Genomic DNA, 17605 nt, shown 5'->3' on the forward strand with positions numbered 1-17605 from the left:
ATAGCTAGCTGCTCGTCAGTGAAGATGTTATGGACTCTGTACAGTAATCCAAGTTACTTTGAGGCAGTTTTATCAAGTGATCTAACATGAGAGGTCTAGCTGAGGGCATTGTTAAGTGAAACACCGACAATTTCAATACTTTGAGAGATATGAATATTAGTAGCACTGAAGGTAATATAGGAATGAGGCAGTATCTGTCTATCAGTAAACTGTATATATTTGGTTTTACTAGCAGTAAATGAGACAATGTTATTTCAGTGATCTTTGATATGTCTTTATATATGGAAATTGCTGTAATGAGTTGTGAGTTAAGAGATACTGAGCTTTGTGAATGGATGATTAAGTGTGAATGAACTGTGTTGAGTAATCTGCACATGAAGGGATGGGATTATGGGTAACAGATATGAGATCATTAATATGAAACAGGAACAGGGTTGGTGCCAGAACTGATCCCTGTGGCACGCCGGCACTGAGTGGAAATTGGAATATACATAATCTACTTTTAGTCTTATTCTTCTGTCGCTGAGATATGAGGAAAGCAGAGGAACAAAAGACGGTAATCCATAGCAAGAGAGTTTGGACAGCAGGGAACAGCGCCATACTCTGTCAAAAGCTTTAGAATTATCAAAGGCTACTGCATGAGTTTCTCCACATAGGTCGATTGACTGATGAAAGGTGTGAATCAGGAGATTGAGTATGTCAATGGTGGATCTTTCGTGGCAAAAAACATATTGTCTATCACTGATTAAGTTGTTGGAATTAAGATGTTTAACTATGTGATATCAATTAAAATTTCAACTACTTTACCAAGAGAAGATGCGACAACTATTTGTCTGTAATCAGAGGAGTCAGAGGAACTTCCTTTCTTTGGAATTGGGTGGATATTGGCTTTTTTCCATGTATTAAGGAATGAAGAAGCATGTACACATAGTCTGAATAATTTAACTAGAACAGAGGCAAGTTCTGGGGAACACTTTTTCAAAGCAATTAGAGCAATCCCGTCTGGGCCTGGAGCTTTGTTGGTTAGTAAATTGTCTAGGATGGATTTTACGTATCTTGTCTGTATTTTAAGTGGAACAATTTCGGGAGAGTCAAGTTCTAGTACTGGGACATTCTGGCTGACTTCCTCTATGGTAGAAAATCCAGCAAATTTACTGGCAAAGATATTTGCTTTCCCACGTGGGTCATTTGTAATGTTGCCATCTGAAGATTTTAGTGGAGGAATAGATGATGACTTATTAAAGTTATTATTGAAAGAATTGAGAGTTGCCCAGAATATTCTATTGTCATTAGGGTTGTTAAGTTGTTTTGATGCTTGACTTTGAATGTAGTTTGATTTAGCGAGATTTATTACAGCTTTTACATGGTTTCTGGTAATTTTAAATTGACAGAGCAATTTAATTTTTTTTTTTTTAAGTAAGTCATATGCTAATGACTTTTGGGTTGTTGCTCTGGCACAGTTGCTGTCAGAAATATTTGACTTTGTATTAATCGGTATCCTCGGTCGGGCACCAAGATGTAAGAAATTTCTAGTATTTTCTAATAAACAACTCGTAGGTCCCTACTCGTCCCTAAAATTGTCCTTAAGTAAATTTAAACAAGTCTCATAGGGTTAGGTGAACCGTAACTTACACCTTAACTCACCTAACTAATTCTCTTCCATCTCCTAGCTAATCCCCCCTTGAATTGGCCAATTCGTAAAGGTTACTTAGCTAGGGAGTGTCGAACAACAGATGACGACGAGCCTGCTTTCTGTCTGTTACCTGGGCTGTCAAGCGTCCTTCAGGTGCGTATGTACAAACGTGCTTGGACCTTGTCTAGGAGCAGAGTGAGCGAAGTGGCAAGCATCTATGGCTCTATCTCCCTCATAGAATGGTAGAGGTGCCAATTATTCATTAATTACAATATTAAATACAGTTACATTATCTATCTATCTATTGCCAGACGCCTCAATCCCGTTTGGGGTGGCCACAAACAAATCGCCTCCACGTTGTCCTGTCCCCCGCCATTTCACTGCCCTGCTCCCAACTCACACACCCCTCTCTCATACACCTCTCCACCCCATCCTTCCATCTCATCCTCGGCCTCCCCCTCCCTCTTCCCCCCTCCACCTCACTCACATACACTACGTCAGTCTTTCACCCTCCATCCTCTCCACATGGCCAAACCACCTCAGTGTGTTTCTCATAACACTTCCTATCACATCCACATCCACACCACAACGCTCCTTTATATCCTCATTCGTCAGCCTGTCTCTCCATGTGACTCCACAGGCTCCTCTTAAAAAACTCATTTCCACTGCTCTCACTCTTGACTTGTGTCCTTCCAACAATGTCCAAGCTTCACTTCTATACGTTAGAGTTGGTATCACAATACTGTCATGTAGTAACTTTTTCACTTCCATGCTCACTTCCCTGTTTCTTATCACTGCTTTCAAAGAACCAGCAACCTTTCTTCCCTGCTGTACCTTTTCAAGCACTTCACCCTCCAAACCTCCATCCTTACTCATCACACTACCCAAGTACATAAACGTACTCATATTTTCCAATTCCTCACCATCCAACCTCGCTGTACATTCACTGACTTCACCTCTCTCAAACACCATCACTTTACTCTTCCCTACATTCACCTTTAGATTCCGTTTTTTACACACTCTCCCAAACTCATCCAACAAGCCTTGCAGCTCCCCTTCGTCTTCACTCAACAACACAGTATCATCTGCAAACAACAGTACAGGGAGTTTCCAAACACTATCCTCTCTCACCAGGGCCACTCCAACACCCACTACCCTACCTTGTACCTCTTTTATTACCCCATCCATGAACAGATTGAACAACCATGGAGACATGACACATCCCTGTTTCAACCCAACCTCCAAAGAGAAAAATTCACTTAGTTCACCATCCACACACACTGTAGCCTTAGCACCATCATACATACTCTTCACAGCATTCAACAACTTTCCATCTACTCCACATATTCTTAATACTTTCCACAATCCTTGTCTATCCATCCTGTCATATGCTTTCTCCAAGTCCATGAAAGCCGCATACAACTTCTTTCCCTTCTCTAGAAACTTTTCCACTAAAGATCTAAGAATGAATATCTGATCTACACAACCTCTTCCCTTCCTAAAGCCTCCCTGTTCTTCTACAACTAATTCCTCTGTTCTTTCTCTAACTCTGTCAATAAGTATCCTACCATACACTTTTCCTATTATACTAAGATGACAAATGCCCCAAGATTACCACACACTTCTTTTTCCCCTTTTCCTTTGTACAAGGGAATAATTATACCTGACTTCCAATCCGCCGGGACTCTACCTTCCTCCCAGGCCAATCTGCACATCTTCCACATCCATTCTACTACTATCTCTCCCCCATGCTTCAGCATTTCACCACACACTCCATTAATTCCTGGGGCTTTCCCCAATTTAACTTTCTTCATTGCTTCCACAACTTCTATCCTACTGATTTCTTCCTGTCTTCTCACCTCCTTCCTTCTCCCAGCCATTCCCCAGCCACTTATACTCGCATTACTTCCATCCTCTATGTTCAACAGTTCCTTAAAGTGTTCTCTCCATTTGCTCACTTTTTCTCCCGTCTCCACTAGTAATCTACCATTTTTATCTTTCACTCCCCTGCTGACCTCACTTCCACCCTGTCTTACTCTCTTCACCTCTTTCCAGAACATTTTCTTACAGTCCCTCCACTTTACACTCAAATTCCTTCCAAATTCCTCATCCACTCTCTTCTTACTCTCTCTTACTAATCTTTTCACCTCTCTCTTTCTTTCTACATATAACTCTCTCTTCCGCCTCTCAACTTCTTCCACGCCCCTATTTCTCATTCATTCATTGTATGCGCTCTTCCTTTGTCCCACAGCCTGTCTTACTTCTTCAGTCCACCACGCTGTTCCTTGCACCCCCCTCCGGCTTCTCTTCCTCCCACACACCACATCACATGCTGCACATATTTCTTCTGTAAATATCCTGCACACACCTTCCACGTCCCTCATCTGCTCCAATTCATATTTGCCCAATCGTTCCTCCACTTCTCTCTTATACTCTGCCTTTTTCTCATCCTCTTGTAACCTTTCCACTCTCCTTGCAACTACTCCTTCCTCTCGTCTTTCCCTTCTTCTATACCTCCATCTTGTATCCTAATTCTGGCCACCACCAAGTAGTGATCAGAAAGTCCACTCCCCCAACCACTATAAGCTCTTGCATCCATTACACATCTTTGCATCCTTTCATCCACACACACATAATCAATCATTGCCTTCCTTTCATTCAGTTCACCACCCACTCTTCTCATCACTCGCCATGTATACCTGTGGATCATTTTATGCCTGAAGAGGGTATTGGCTGTCACCAACCCCCTCCCAGCACAAATGTCCACTAATGCACTGCCATTCTCATCTATCGCAGCAGGCACACGCCACTCACCAACTATTCCATCCATCTTCACATTCCCTACTTTACCATTCATATCACCGATCAAAAACACTCTCTCATTCCTTCCAAACTTTTCCATGCACACTTCCACATTTGTCCAGAACTCTTCTCTCACTCTGCTAGCACGATCTTGCGTTGGTGCATACACACACACAATCGCCCACATTTGTATTCCAACTTTCAACTTTACCCACACAATCCTTGACCCAACTGATCCATACTGTCTTATGCTCTTCTTCCATCTTTTACTCACAACTAAACATACTCCTTCCTTTGCCCTCTCATTCTCACCTACTTCTGCACATATACCGCATCCATACTCCCATTCTCTCACACTTTCTCCACTCCATTTTGTTTCATTCCACATACATCCACTTTTGCACCCTCAAGCACCTGGACAATCTCTCTCTCTTTCACCTCATCATTCGCTACTCTTACATTCCACGTAGCCATTACCAAGTCCTTTGTCTGATCCTGGGTCGTCATCGTTTGGTCAGTCCTTGTCCGAGACTTCTTGTTTGTTTTTTTAGTTAGTTGTTTTCCGGGGAGGGGCACTAACCCTCCGCCAACCCTTTTAGTCACCTTTTATGACAAGCAGGGATACTGGGGGAGTATTCTTGAAACACCCCCCTACCCCCAGGGGGTTAGATTACACCATGATATATACAGGGCAAATCTAATAAAGTATTCTTAGTTTTAATTAAATTAAAGCCAAACCAAATATTCCCTTTATCTATGTAATATGCTAAACCCACATCTGCTTTTACATGAGGGTCTTTTTATATTCAGACACATCATCTAACGCGTAGACGCAGTTTAGGTCAGTGGAAATTCCCAAGTAATTACATGTATTTACAAGATAGTTGTCCACGAGGGTTAAAAGCAGTTGCATTTAATTTATCAATGATAAGAATTATTAAAGAGAACGTAATTTCTGGGTTATAAAAACCGCTTGAATAGTTGTTAACGATCTCAGGTTTTCCTCTGCTTTCTAACCAGGGACGACTATTTTAAAAAGTAGAGAGCACATCTGCTCTGGGGGGAAAATATTTCCCACAGTTGCTATCAAACCATTTTGGAAAGTTTGATCTTTTGGTGAACTGTTGACTTGGTATGAATTAATCCATACCAGCTAGTATCAGTCATTAATATGTGACAGGGTAGAACTGACATCACTAGAGAAGAATGCCATGGAATGTCAGCAAGATAATTTCTAAATCTATCCTAGTTTGCCTTATCAAAGTGCCATTGGGTCACCCTGACAGGTTCAGAACATGGTGGCTGGGGGGGGGGGATAACTAATGAAGCTTTGATGATACTGTGGTCGGAGGATCCAGGTGGTGACAGTAATTCTATCCTGTATTGATCTGGATTATTTGTATAGAATTGATCCAAGAGATGGGCATTATGGTCAGGATTATCTGATATTCTGGTTGGTTGCTTTACCAACTGCGTGAGATTAAATGATTCTGCAAACAGCTCATACTCTAGACCAGCATCGTCAGTCCTGGCAGAATGCAATAACCATTCAACATTATGTACATTAAAATCACCCAAAATGGTAATTCCGGTGCTAAGGGCAAGGTTATGGTTACTCATTTGTGTGGATATGGAGTCAAATACACTGGATTTTGAAGAAGCATTGGGGGAGCAATAGACTACACAGATATATTTGGTAATATTTAGATAATTTAGCTTATACAGTGAGTAATCAAAATTAGTTAAAATGAAGTTTAAGACAGTGTCAATTACATATTGAGATTTGATATAACAACAGGTACCACGCTTGTTATGGAAGTTTGTGAGGAGATGGTAACCAGGAAAACAAAATGGGGATATTTCGGTAGAGGAAGAATTTGTAGTTCTGTGAGGAACACGGCCAGAAGGAATATGGACTGTAGGAAAAAATGAACTGAATTTAGATTGATGCTAAGACCACGGACATTGGTGAAGAATATGGCCGCACCTGCACTTCCCTGCTGACGAGCACGACTGGAAATTGCAACAGTCACTTCCAGAATAGTTGTTTGATGATGACCAGGAGGACCCTGTGCCACCAGCCCTACCCTGCCGATGGTGGCAATCCGAGATACCACCTCGTTTGCTTATAATAATGCAGCAGCCATTGTTAAAAGGAGTGGGAATAGAAGGTGTGATATCTTACGTGCATGTAGTGTGCTGTAGACAATTGAAGGTAAAGGTATTATGAGAGTATGCTGGCCTACTCTCTGTGTAAATGAAAGCACTGAAAATGTTCAGCAAAGGGAGATGGTCAGGATCAAGTCCTGAGGGCTGGTGAAATGGGAGCTCCAGCTCTCCCTGTCACCAGCTTGCCATCCACCTCGGGAGTAGTGCCATGTTCAACTGGTGCTTCAGTCTTCTCCTCATAACTACAACTTAAAGTTAAAGGTCAGGTGGGGGAATGTCAAGTCAACCACTTGTCAAACTGATTTGGAATAAGCTTGATAGGTTTCAAGGAAAGGAATAGATGAAGGGATTCAGTTTTGAGAATAGCCATTAAATTGTCAGTAACACATGGTAAATTCAAAGGTAATTCTAACATTGAAATATCAACTTAAAGAGTTTTTTGATCCAGTTTAGACCGAGCCTGATGGAGAGGTGGAGGGTAAGGCAAGAACAAAAGTATTTGATTTTAAGAACTGTCATAAAAAAGCTTCAGGTCTTTGAGCCAGGTCAAACTCCCATCTCCATGTTTTGTGAACAAAATAACTTAAGCAGTTTCTATATGATCTGGAGCAAACTTGGTGGATGGGTTGGTAGTCAGACAGAGGGCTGACCTATTGTCCTGAGAACAATACAGCAAAGGTTAAGATCTCATGGCAAACTCAGCTTAAACAGTGTCCGTCTGATTTACATGAAGCTTGGTTGAGTGATTTAGGGTAAGACAAGGATTAATGAATTCAATTTTAAGAACATTCTCTTGAAGGTCAGAATCATGAAGTCAAGTGCTAGTTCTCTCGACCAAATGTAAGACCCTACTGTTGCACTCTGTCAGTGCTCCTAGTTCTTTTCCTTTCCTTCTCCTTCGTTCTGTTTCTTTATTGTCTCTAGTTATTTGTTACTCTTTCCTAAATCTCCTTTCTCAGATCACACTTGATCTCTTCCATACTACATCTTTCTTTTCCCCCATCTGCTCGACTTTCTTCCGTCGGACTCTTCACCCATACCCACTTTTCCTCTCCCTGTTTTCACTCCCTGCACCCCATTGCCTCTTCTCTTCCTCTTTCCCTTTTCCTCTCTTTAGCCCTTTCCTCCCCTCCCTTTTTGCGATCCTCTCCTTTTTTTTTTTTTTTTACCCCCCTGTCACTCATTTTCTCCATTATTCTTTCATTTCTTCGATCAATTTCCCATCTCACCCACCATCTCTTTTCTATTTCTCCCTTCATCCACCTATATGCTTTCTTCTCCTTCGTTTCGTGCTTTTTTTTCCTTCTCTCCTCTCCTTCTTCACCGCCATTTTCTTCCTTCACCCTCCAGTCGTCTTACAACTCCCGCCCCCACTCTGACAAGCTGATGCACCAAAACAAGGGCTTGGTTATCGGTTATGGTTTCCACTTATTTATCTGTTTGTATGCTCCTGTTCTTTATGCTTCTCTGTTCTGCCAGACGCTTGTGTTGGCTGGAGGAAGCAGAGAGGGAGGATAGGGAGGGAAGAGGAGTTGAGAGAGAGAGAGGCAAACAGAAAGTTTGAGTAGGAGGAGACTCAAACGAGCGCAATGCATGGAAGATGGAGAGAGAGAGAGAGAGAGAGAGAGAGAGAGAGAGAGAGAGAGAGAGATATGACAGCTCTGCTGTCGGGCCCTGCTGCGGATGTCACTGATTGCACTGCGCAGTTGACCCTTGTGCGGTGTGGTGCGGTGAGGATCTGTCCCTTCTCCCCTTTGGGGCTAAGATGCGAATGAATGTGTTTGAATGGATGAGTAAATGGGGTGTGTGTCGTCCTGTCTCGGATACCTCCCTTTCCTTGGGGGAAGCAGCCTAGGTATATAGATAGATAGGGTCTCCAGGCGTTACGGTGTAGGGGTGAGAATGGTGTATGGCGCAACAGCAGTGTGTGTGTGTGTGTGTGTGTGTGTGTGTGTGTGTTGTTTAGTGATACTGGGTCTTCAGACGTTATGGCATGGGGGTGAGAGTGGTGGGGTGCGTGGTGTTGGGACAGTGTTTGTGTGTTGGTGTTGTGACAGGTGATATGTGATGTGTGGTTGAGATATGTTGTGAGGGTAAGTCAGAGGCACCTTGTTTTATTTGGAACATTTGCATTAGGAAGGTTTATTTATTATTTGTTTTAATTACGAGCTAGTGACAGAAATTTGTGACGGGTGAGTAAGTAGCTCTAGTCTGTAATTTTATGGAGTTTACATTAGACCTAATATTTTGAAATCATTTTAAAATTGTTCTTATTACTACCGTATATAATAATAATAGTGTATTTAAAACTAGGGTACTATGATTAAATTTGTCAATGTAATTGAAGTTATATTCATTGAATATATGTATTTAGATTAACGTTCTAATTATTACTGTGCTATTTATTATTGTATTATTGACTTATCTACTGTGATTGGCTATAGATGTAAGATGAGATTTTATGTAAAATATGTTTTATAATGATTTAGGAACAGTCACTGTGTGTGTGTTTGTCTCTGTAGGTATGATATGTTTACACTGCAGTGTTCTCTAGGGTGTGTGTAAGATTCCCTACCTAAATGTTTTTGTATGACACTTCTATACCACCTGGCCATGCTGGTGGTGTGTAGGTAGAGACTGTTCTTTAGTTAGTGGTAGCTGTTGTCGTAGTTACTGCTTGATTAGGTGTTTATAAATCGTATTATTAGGTGGTGTGTATGCTAATGATTAGTGAGTCATATTCAGTGTGCAGTAACAGCTGATGTGTTAGGGAAATGGAGTTAGTGCTCCAAGGATAATGGAGTGAGCAAGAGGTGAGTGACAGGCATCCCACGTCCCCTTGTTATTAGATGACAAAGTTAATAATTGAAAATTAGGCTTCAGAGAGGTACTTATTTTGTAAATGAGAGTGGGGATACGTATATTGCGGGTGTATGGGCAGCGCACATGTGATGGTGGGTCCCGGGTGGCTGATGATATAATGTATGGTGTTGACTGGAGTCCAGAAAAGACAAATAATTGAAAATTAGGCTTCAGAGAGGTACTTATTTTGTAAATGAGAGTGGGGATACTTATATTGTGGGTGTGTGGGCAGCGCACATGTGATGGTGGGTCCCGGGTGGCTGATGATATAATGTATGGTGTTGACTGGAGTCCAGAAAAGACAAATAATTGAAAATTAGGCTTCAGAGAGGTACTTATTTTGTAAATGAGAGTGGGGATACTTATATTGTGGGTGTGTGGGCAGCGCACATGTGATGGTGGGTCCCGGGTGGCTGATGATATAATGTATGGTGTTGACAGGAGTCCAGAACACCTCCCAGGTCAGCACCTCCCTCGCTAACCGTCCCTTCACACACACACACACACATCACCTTTCCTCTCTCTTACACCGTAATTTTAACACTTTCTTAAATTTTCCAAGCTTTATATAGCTGATTTTTAAGAATGTCTTACACATATGAAACGATGTCCACTTTATGCCGGAGTGGGTATCAATTTCTAAGAGCCCACAATCATTTTTACTGTTATTTCGAGACGATAACAGGGAGCGCCTGGCACACGTCCTCTCACTCCACCACCCAGTACACTACTTTTACTACTACTACTACTACAATTACTACTACTTCCTTCTCTTGCTTCCTCTACTCCCTAAAACCTCTCCTTCTGCTCCTCCAACACCTCCTCCTCCTCGTCTCTATAAAAACCTGTACTCTCTCTCCCTACTTCACCTCTTCACAGTCCGCTACTCATTCTCCCCCCCCCCCTCTCTCTCTCTCCATATAAAAGATAAAAAAAAAAAGTATAATAATGTATATCCCAGCCTCAGAAACATCACAGAAGGAAGGAATAATCAGGAAGTAGCGGCAAGCCATAAATCTGTTATATGGTTCATTCATTCATTCATTGCCAGACGCCATGTATCCCAAACGGGGTTGTCAAGGGCTTAGAGTTAATTGTTTTACAGGGAGGGGCACTAATCCTCCACCAACCCCACTTAACACATAGGGAGAACGTTATGCCAACAGCATCTGGTGTTCCCAAGCGGTCACCCATCCAAGTACTAACCAGACCCAAAGTTGCTTAATTTCGCTGATTGGACGAGAAGCGGTGTTGTTCTAGGGCTGGAGTCACGTACTTAGGTGTTATATGGTACGGCGCTGAAATAGTTTTGGCAATGTAATGGTTTGGTGGTGAAACTGTTTGGCGTTAAAGCACAGGGGGGAAGGGAGACAGGGTCAGTGTCGATAAGAGGTCCTTAAACTATCCATGTCATAAAGCCATATTTCACATCTGATGGAAGTACAGGGAATTTAAAGGTTGGAAGAAACAAAGAAATATTAAGAAGAGGGATGGGACAAAAGAGGAGCACAATAGGAGAGAAAGAGTGGAGATAAAAAGGCCTCTTTCAGTCGCCTCTATCGACATGCAGAGATAAGGGTTACTATAGCCTATTTAACCTTATCTGAGAAGAGACGGGCCTTGAGCTTTTGAAAACTGCAGATGATTGGTTGTTCGAATGCATTTATTATTAACTAAGGTGATCTCCATGCACCCTGATTCAGACGGGGTGCTGAGACTTGTAAAAATAAAATGTAGGGGACATGCCAGCATAAAAACTGTTGATAAACTGGTACCCCTTGAGTTAGTGGCTACCCCAGATACAAGGGATGGTGGAGATCAAACGGGTCAGGATGCGTGACCTAGAAGGGCTGCAGCACAGGGTTCTCGAGACCTATGGAGGGAACTCCTGGCTAAGGGTCATATTACATGATACAGCGTATCATTTTTGGCCCGGCCGCAAAACTGTGGGAGATATTTTCCCCCAGAGCAGTTGCACTCTCTACTTTTTAAAATAGTCATCCCTGGTTAGAAAGCAGAGAAAAACCTGAGATCGTTAACAACTATTCAAGGGGTTTATACAACCCAGAAATTACGTTCTCTTTGATAATTATTATTGATAAATTAAATGCTACTGCATTTAACTCTCATGGACAACTATATTGTAAATACATGTAATTATTTGGAAAGTTCCATTGATATAAACTGCGTCTGCGTGTTAGATGACGTGACTAGAGGATGAGAGGCCTCCCATAAAAGCAGATGTAGGTTTAATATATTTACATGGGTGAAGGGAATATTTGGTTTGGCTTTAGTTTCATTAAAACTAGGATTAATTAGTTAGATTCGCCCTGTATATATCGTGAAATAATCTAACTGTATTTAGCATTGTAATTAAACAATAGTTGGCACCTCTACCATTCTATGATGGAGATAGAGGCTTGCCAAGTTAGCTCACTTTGTTCCTAGACCTCATCGATCACTGCTCCTTGACATCGTCGAGCTAGCACGTTTGTACAGACGCACCTCAAGGACGCTTGACTGCCCAAGCAACCGACAGAAAAGCAGGCTCGTCGTCATCTGCTGTCCGGAACTCCCTAGCTAAGAAACCTTTACGAATTGGCAAGTTCAAGGGAGGATTAGCTAGTAGATAGAATAGGAATAGTTAAGGTGTAAGTTACTGTTTACCTAACCCTATGAGACTTCTTTGAATTTACTTAAGGACAATTTTAGGGACGAGTAAGGACCTACGAGTTGTTTACTAAAAATACTAGAAATTTCTTCCATCTTGGTGCCCCAGCCGAGGATACCGATTTATACAAAGTCAAACATTTCTGACAGTACTAGTACAACTTTACCAGGACGTGTTTTGCTTTGACCATCTGATAAACTTAGTAAGGCCCCGTTTTTAGATTAATCTATGTGAATACTCTAAATATAATATTTTTTTTGCGCAATCTTATCATCAAACGGTTATTGAAACCCTTATTATAAAATAATTCAAAATGCGTCGTTAATAATGAATGCACTCGGAGTCGGAGAGCCAATCAGCTGCCAGCTCTCCAAAGCTTAAGGCTCGTCTCTTCCCAGATCAGATTAAATAGGTTATAGGGAAGTAATCTTTTCTCCCCTCCCCAGGAGGTTCAACAGCGTCAAGAACGAAATATAAATATCGCGCCAAAAGTTCCCTCTAAAAACTAAGATGGCCGTCATTAATGTGTGTGTGTGTGTGTGTGTGTGTGTGTGTGTGTGTGTGTGAGAGAGAGAGAGAGAGAGAGAGATGAACTAGGTTGTTTAGATGTTTACCAGTTAAATTCTTCACCAAAGAATACATACAAACATATATGTACACATAACACACATACATTCAAATATACATACAGACATATACAGTATATAAATGAAAAGGACATAGAAAATAGATATTTAGACACACACACACATACACACACACACACACACACACACACACACACACACACACACATATATATATATATACAGTGGGCTCACACAGTGCGTGTCACCACAGTGCGCGATTTGCCTTGTGAACAAGTGACCAAAAATCATAACCAAAAACCCTTTAATGCGCGAGTTTACCGCACAGAACGCGAGGCAGAGGCAAGGAGTGGCTCAAAAATGCCATTTTCTACTAGTGCGCGACCACCCCTCACAGAGCGTGTCATGTGTCGTCATGTTGATGCTCAGAAATTCCCGGGCATTCTACTGCACAGCTTGGGGTACAATGGAGCGGGCGCGCCATAACAGTCCCGGCTCATGCACTGTGCGGATCCACTCTCTACAGCTAACCTGTCATGTACAACGTGTGGTGTTTTTGTGCTGCCTGTACTTTGCTGCACTATGGCTCCAACCCCAAGAGTAAAGAAACTTCTGATGCACGCCACCAAGTTAAAGATAATTAAGATGAAGGAGGAGGGTCAAGGAAACACGGCTATCGGGAGAACCCTGGGACTGGCTGAATCTACAGTGAGAACTGTGTGGAAGAACCGTGAAGCCATAAAGGCTGTAGTGAAGACGTGCGGTGCCTCTGATCTAGACGGTCGTTCGCGGGTGGGAAATCGTGCTATGATATTAATGGAGCGCTATCTTGCCACCTTCATAATGCAGAAAGAAAAGGAAGGTGTTCCACTCAATGGAAGATTTATTTGGAACCAAGCCCAGCTCCTTTACAAGGCTGCATCTCAAAGGTTAAAAGTGGAAAAACCGTTCAGGGCATCAGTTGGATGGCTGGACCGTTTTCTCAAGCGCAAGGAACTTCGTTACGTGAAACTGTCTGGTGAACGTGCCTCTGCCGATGAGCTGGCCGCGAGAGACTATCCTGCAATATTTAAAACGATTATTGAAGAGGGACAGTACACCAAGAACCAGAGCTACAACATCAATGAAACGTCCTTATATTACAAGACCATGCCAAAATCAACTTACATTGCTAAAAGACAGAAACAAGCCCCTGGTCGCAAGCTCCAGAAGTGTAAGATGACTGTAATGTTCACTGTAAACCTGTCTGGGAGCCACAAGATGAGGCCAGGTGTTGTGCACGCAGCTTCACATCCAAGGTGCTACAAAAACCTCACGAACATGGATGCAAGTGGCGTGTATTGGTATAAGTCCGTAAATGGTTGGATGACCGGGAACATTATGGCAGACTGGTTAATGAGGCGGTGTGTCCCTGATGAGAGAGTCAAGTGTCGGGAACTGGACATTCCATTTAACCCGCCCCGTCCCGACCACTTTTCGACCACTGGTACCCCCCAATCCCGACCATTTTTTGACCTTTTTTTTTTTTGCTTAAACTTTCGCTTTTGGTCAGAAACAATGGTCGGTGGCAAAGAAATTGGTCCCCGGGGTCCCTAATTAGCTTAACCAGGTATGCCTTGGTCCCACCTGGCCCCGTGTTCTCCCTAGGCGGTCTGAGCCTCAAACGTTTTCTATGGTATTATAAGTCTGGGAAACCAATGAAAGTAAATAGAAATGAATTTATTACAAACATAAAAACATGTGATAAAAGAGTATATTGGATTTTATACAAAAACAGAGCAGAAATAAGCATTGTACCATCGTGCGAAACGAGCAAAATCGGCCAACTTGGTCACGATGAATCGCTAACATTCTAAAATCATGATACATATAATTTTTTTTACTTACATAATACTTCTACAATAACATTATACCATTTTACATTTTATTGAACTGTTTTTACGTATTCACAGGCCTTTTGATAACATTTAGCGTAATGTTAGCGCTTATTTACGTAGTGAGTGAACTCGCTGTGACTGTTGTTTCAACTCGTATTGTGCTTTTTCTACTTACATAATACTTTTCTAATATTATTATACACTTTTCAACTTTATAGAACTGTTTTGAGATTATTTCAGGCCTTACGTAAATATATAGCATAATAATAGTGCATAATAACACACACGGTGAAGTCGCTATGACAACTGTTTCAACTTACAACCTATTTTTGTACTTATATAATAATTCTCCACTAACATTGCACATGTTTACACTTGATATAATTGATATCACATCATTTCTGAACTTACGATGGAACTGAGCGTCATATTTGCGCGTACTTACACAGGGAGTGTTATCACGATATCATTTGTTTCATCTTACACTAGTATTCAACTTATAAAATACCTTACTACTAACATTACAACATCTTCCACTGTATATAATTCCTATCACATACTTACTGACCAGAATGTGGGTGTACTCGTGACATCAGTTATGACAACTTACACTAATGTTCAACTTATACGTTTTATTAATGCTAACATTACACCCGTTTCCACTTTATTTCCTTGCTATCACATATTTACTGACCAGATTTACACAGTGGGTGTAGTTTTGATAACAATTCTTTCCACTTACACTAATTCTTATCTTATACATTACTTTTCTGAAAAAATAACACCCGTTTCAACTTTATATTTGACTTAGCACCTACTGACTGGCCTTACCATTATCATGAGCATCATTTCGCCTTCCCACACACTTCTCTTCCCTCTCCCTTTTCCTTTACCCTTTCCCTTCCCTTTCTTTCCTTTCCCCACATCCTGGGGCTGTGGGGAGGAAGTTTGGGAATATTCAGGGGCGAAAGAAGTGCTGGGGAGTGACTCAACCTCCTCTCCCCTAGGCCAACGAGCACCACGTGCTCGTGCTGCCTCCCTCACACCACTTGCCCCTTCACCCCGCACTACCCCCACACCACTCTCACTTTCACCCCGCGCTGCCGCCACAACACTTTCCCTTTCTCCCAGCAATCCCACCACACCACTTGCCACTTCCCCAGACAAAGTACTTTCACCATACCTTACGTGTCGTCTCGCCCCACCTTCTGATCCTCGTGGTGATATTTTTTCTTTTCCCAACCACACGGCGATATCACGTCCTAGGCCTCCATCACCCTCAGCATCCTCATCCTCATCCTCATCAGATTCGGGATGGAGAGATAGCTGTGTACGTGGTTGGGGAGCAGGCTGGCCTTCCCTTGCCTTACGGTATGTCACATACCGCGTTTTTCGGGGCGAAGGGACCTCCTCATCACTGCTACTTATTTCTTCCTCTGGCTGGACGTAATCGCGATCCACCACATCATCATCGAGTGGAGAATCACTGTCTCCAGTGAAGGCTTCCAGGACGGATGCGATTTCCTCGTCTGAGAGACCTTTCCGCACCATGTCTGACCTGGGTCACTGCTAGCAGGTGAGTGACCGAGAGAAGGGCGAGCGCAGGTCATGCGGGGTCTAGGATGCTGCCCACCTGGCGGCAGGTAGGGGAGGCTTGGGTACCCGGGCGAAACGAAAATCTCACGCGAATTTTGAAAATTGTGGAAATTATGAACCTTGCAATTGCAGGACGTTGAAGTACGTCGCCGGGATTAGCTGTGACAAAACGTGAGGACATGGAAGACGTCCCCGGGACGCCGCGGGTTAAGATGCTCCTTGTGCTTGATAATGCACCAAGTCACCCTCCATACCTGGAAGATCTTCATAAGGATTGTCGTGTTGTGTTTCTGCCGCCCCGCACAACGTCACTAATGCAGCCACTCGATCAAGAACTAATCGCCACAGTTAAGCATTTCTACCATAAGGAAGTGTACAACTAGCTACGCAGGAAGACCAACACACAAGGGGAGCTTCATGCCCTACAAGATCACGATGAAGACCTTGATGAGGCATCTGCTCCCGTTCCATCTCCACCAGCACCTCTATCCCGACCTACCACAGATGCCATGACTGTTGAGGCATTTTGGCGTAACTTTACGGTGAAGGACGCAGTTGAATTTCTCCTTCAAGCCTGGCACCAGATTACACCTGCAACGGTGAACCATACGTGGTGAATGCTCGTGCCTCACCTGTGCATCACCCAGGAGATGGCCATTCAACCACTGGCCGATGCTGAGGCAGCAACATTGACAGCAGCACAAGCTGTACCAGGTTTCGAGGACGTTACATTGGCGGACATACAAGAAGTGCACACTGCTACTGAGGAACAGCCTCCCAAGGAAGTGTTGCAACAGATAGATGAGGCTGACGCAGAGCCCGACCCCAGACAGAGTCAAGTTGAGCAGCCTAGTGTGATGGAAGGCAGGACTGAGCTGTGTATGTCAAACATTAGCAAGATACTTGCTGCCGTGGATAAGCTCAAGGAAGAGGTGAAGGCACACGAAGTGAGTAACCTAAGAAATGAGGAACTTCTGGTTGGTATCGACAAACTCTTCCGTTTCTACACAGACAGGCACAGGGAAGAAATAAACGGAAGACAGACGCTCATAACAAGCTACACACAGCGGGCTAAAGTTGGTAAAATAGCGGAAACCATCGACATCGTCTGCTCTTGATGCTGTTGAGGATGAAGAGGATGCAATGTCAGAAGTGTCAGCATTGGATTTTGAAGGGTTTATGATCGAATTGAGTGACTTGGATGCTCCTGGGGAAGGTGATCAAGAGGAGTCTGCGGAGGGAAGTGTTGGTGCGGTGGGAAGTGCGGTGGAGTGCGGCGCTGTAAGTGTTGCCGCGCCTCGGAACCCCTGTTATTTAAGGTCATCAGGCCTGTTGTCTTCTATTGTTAAGGTGACTACCCATATTTTTGTTAATGTAGCTATAGTTTTAGTACAATGTCTGAAACATA

The sequence above is a fragment of the Coenobita brevimanus genome, chromosome 101 (genome assembly GCF_032717465.1).
Source record: "Coenobita brevimanus isolate Jiangsu-jjx chromosome 101, ASM3271746v2, whole genome shotgun sequence".
NCBI lineage: Eukaryota > Metazoa > Arthropoda > Malacostraca > Decapoda > Coenobitidae > Coenobita > Coenobita brevimanus.